The following is a 3,868-nucleotide window of genomic DNA, read 5'->3' on the forward strand; positions in this document are numbered from 1 at the left end:
CGCGGCGGAGAGAAAGGGCGGGCGGAGGGCGGGAGCCCCGGAAGAGGAGGGGCGGGCGGGGCTGGGCTGAGGTGGCGGTGGCCGCACCTCCTTCTGCTTCTGCCCAGTGTCTCGTGGCTGTTCCGCCACCTCTCGCCCCGGTGTCGCTGCGTCCGGGGGCTCCGCGCTGCTGCGGGCAGGCGCCGGGCAGCCTCCTGTTGGCCGTTTCTTCCCGGCTGCAGCAGCGCAGAGAGGCCGGAGTGCCCCAGCCCTTCTTAGGGGGAACTCGGGGGATCTCGTCAGCAGCAAAGCGCCGCGAAAAAGCAGACACAGACACAGACCCACACACATACACACCCCCTCCCGTGAAACTTCCCACTCGGTCCCGGGCAGCAGGGCCACGGACATCCGGAGGTGGGCAGGCCCGAAGCGCGGGGGTTTGCGCGGGAGGCGGCCGTGATCCCAGCACTTTTCTCCGCTTTGGGCTGCAAAGCGGTGTGCTGGGCAGAGGAGGTTTGGCCAAAAGCCCCTCTGAGGCCTCGAGGGTCGAGGTAAAAGCCACGGCGAGGGGTTTAAGTGCCATAGTGAGGCCATACAGCTCCCGGGCAAGCCTGGGCCGGGTCTGCTCGGCGGTACCGCGGCCGTGGATAGGGTGCTGCTGCGGGGCTGGAGGCACCTCCGGAACAGGCTCTAGTGGGTTCATCCAAAGCTCATTTCAGGTTCTCGTTGTGCCCGTCTTGAGCTTATACTGCAGCTCTCACCTTTCCTGGGAGCCAGGATCGATCCCTGCCGTGTGAGCACTCTTCCTTCTAGGCTACAGGGATGGAGCCGGTCCGTGGGTTGTTGGTTGTTACACCCGGTGGGCCTAGCAGGTTTGGACTCTTGAGTTTTTCTTCAAGAGCAGTAAAGCAGCACAAGCGCATACGGACGTGAACTGGAGCCCTTTGCAAATGGAGTAATCTCTCTGTGGTAGAAAACCACCAAGAAAAAAAGGTTTAGAGATCATGTAAAAGGAGACACACTTATCTAGGTGACATCAGGCATTGGAAGCTGTTGGTCAAGGATCCTGAATACAAGTTTGGTGCATTGGCAGGTCAACTCATTAATATAAATTTACTTCAGATCAGATGCAGGCACTCGCTTTTGTTTTAGGCCAAGTACAGAGCTGATGCTGGGTTTGTATTTTTACAATAGCTGCAGGAAGATGGGTGATAGTGATACGGTATCATTACAGCAGCCTAGGCAGAGGATATCTGATCTGGTGTAAAGCTTGCCAAAACCAAGTTAGCCTGTCAACATTTTTTCTTTTTAAGCAAATTAAATTAAGCCCCCAAAAACAGCCAGTCAGCACCCCATGTTACGTGGTCTTGATGTTTCTGACCCATCTCAGAGCCACAGTGCTAAATTGACTCAAACCGTGACCTAAAAGGGCGAAGTTAGACATTGGATAAAGAGTGGAGAGGAAGGATTGCTTACTGTCATTCCCTTCATAAGATGTACATCAAAGAGATGGTCTCAGTTTCCTTACACTCCAAACACCAGCATGGACTGCTGACTTTGGCTGTACTTTGGAATTTAAACTGCTGACATCTTCTTACCCTCTTTTATAGGACTGATCTTTTAGCAGAGCCTTATCTTCCAATCACCATCTTCCAACCTGGGCAGAGTTGCTGTCAGTGGGACTGAGAAATCTCTCTTCACAGCTGTAAATCTGGTTGCTGTCTTTAAGTGTCTGCAGGGTCTTGCCCAGTTCTTTCTAGCCCAGTAGTTCAAACACAAGGAATCCCAGATAATTGCCATACAATTGAGCAGAGTGAGCTTTAGTTGAAGCAAGCAAAATTAAAGTGGACAGATGTTGTTAATCTGCATTTTTCCAAAGAAACCTGGGCCAGCGTGGGGAGCTCAACCTGATAACATGCTGTACCAGTTTGGCATACCTCTTAAAATATACAGAATAATCACTATATGGGTAGCTATGGTTTCATTCTCAAGATGATTAAAGTACAACTAATTAAAAAAAAAAAAAAAAAAAAAAAAGATTTGGTTTTATTCCCTATTTCAGTTGGTGTCATGGTTTGCCTGTTCTCTGCATGTAGGGGGGCTAGTGCTACCCTGAAACTTAAAACTAAGCAGACACCTCACTTGAAACAAAAACCTGTCCAAAGCACTACATTCACTTAATCTACCTCTGTGTACATAAGATAAATTTCTACTTTACATAAACTAGAATTATTTAATGTCATTGTCAGCCTATTTACTTGAATTCATCTCAGATGATCTTGATTCATTATACGTTTATCATGATGGATTGCAGGACACATATTATCCCAATGGATACAGAAGGGTCTCAGTGGTTGGAACCATGTAGTCTAAGAACACAAGAACATAAATACACTTTACAAATTAGATTAATATTCAAAGCAGTGTCTATTTGTAGTTATACAGCATCATTATTCTCCTCCTTTAAATTGTGACAGCTATTCTATTGCACAAGACTTGGCAATTACTGCTTATTAAGACTAATTATTTGAATCTATTTCCATTTTTTTCTCTAATTAAGTATCACTAGAATGGAGAATAGCTTTCCTATTCCTTTAATGTTTAATTTAGTAAACATTCCCTTTGGAATGGCTGTGGTTTGCATGCTCAGTACTTGGAAATGATGAAGTCACCTAGAATTCAAAGGCAGAAACAAGCCCTCAATAGCAGACAAGATCTTGTGTATCAGTTTTTTACACGGAGGCATTTTTTTCCTGCATAAAACATTACACTTGGCACAGAACTTTGCTGAACTGTATTATGTTAATTTTCAATTTTTTTTTTTTTTCAAGTCGAAATAAAACTCCCCTTGATCCCTGGCAAGGTCAGGCACAAAAGCAGGCAGAGCAAGGGAGCCTGAGCCATGCTGGGAAGTGCTGCCTGGGCTTTCCTAAACTGCCAGGCTCACCAACTCAGCAGCTGCTGCTGCTGAATGCCTGTTCCCCACTGAGATGCACCAGACAAACAGCATTAAAGCACTCTGTAGGAAGCAGGTGAGCTTGGGGGTCACGCACAAAGCATTTGGGTATCTGCAAACAGAGACCATAGATCGTAATATTTAAAGAGGAAAAAGCATGTCAGAGCAGTGAGGGTCTGGTGGAGTCAACATCAAGACAAGGCAAGACCCACCAGCAAGAACTGCTGTCCCAAGGGTAAGCATGGTTTTATCAGTCAGCATCACATAGCATCTACGGGGAAATGTTTCCCTTGAGGATGATGTAAATTTGTACATCACTATCTTGTTACACTTCCTGGTATGACTTGCATGGCTTAATTAACTTTGATCTCTGCTTTTGGAGGAGTTCTGTATCTATGCTTTCTTCTTCCACTTCTGACCTACCCCTGCCCCTTAGCACTACCAGGCTTGTATGGTTTTTTTGTGGGTTTTTGTTGTTGTTGTTGTTTTTTTGAGTTTTATCAAATTATTTTCACCAAGCCACAAAGCATGCCTCCTGTCTTGAAATGAGAACAAGCTGCCAAATTGCTTGCTGGCACACTACTTTTTTGCTGCTTCTGCTTCTTCTAATAATAACAATGATGATGTTATCTCTATCAGTGAGTGGAACAAAATTAGCAAAACCTCTAAGACACTAAGAGCAAACCAGAGTTAGCTCTTTCTCTTCTTTGATAGACCGAGACACTGGTGCTTAGGTCAATTTCTATGGTTACTCATCAAAATAACTTCAAACCTCATCCAGACAAGGAAATAATTTGATCCAGAATAAAGCAAAAAATCCAAACAATTTCAGTTGTAAGGACTTCTTCTCAATGACTTTCCATGAACGGTGATATTTTTTTTCAGTCTAGGCTCAGAACAACAGATAATGTTCTCCTCCTTAATTGAGGAAAT

The sequence above is a fragment of the Heliangelus exortis genome, chromosome 1, assembly GCF_036169615.1.
Source record: "Heliangelus exortis chromosome 1, bHelExo1.hap1, whole genome shotgun sequence".
Classification (NCBI taxonomy): Eukaryota; Metazoa; Chordata; class Aves; order Apodiformes; family Trochilidae; genus Heliangelus; species Heliangelus exortis.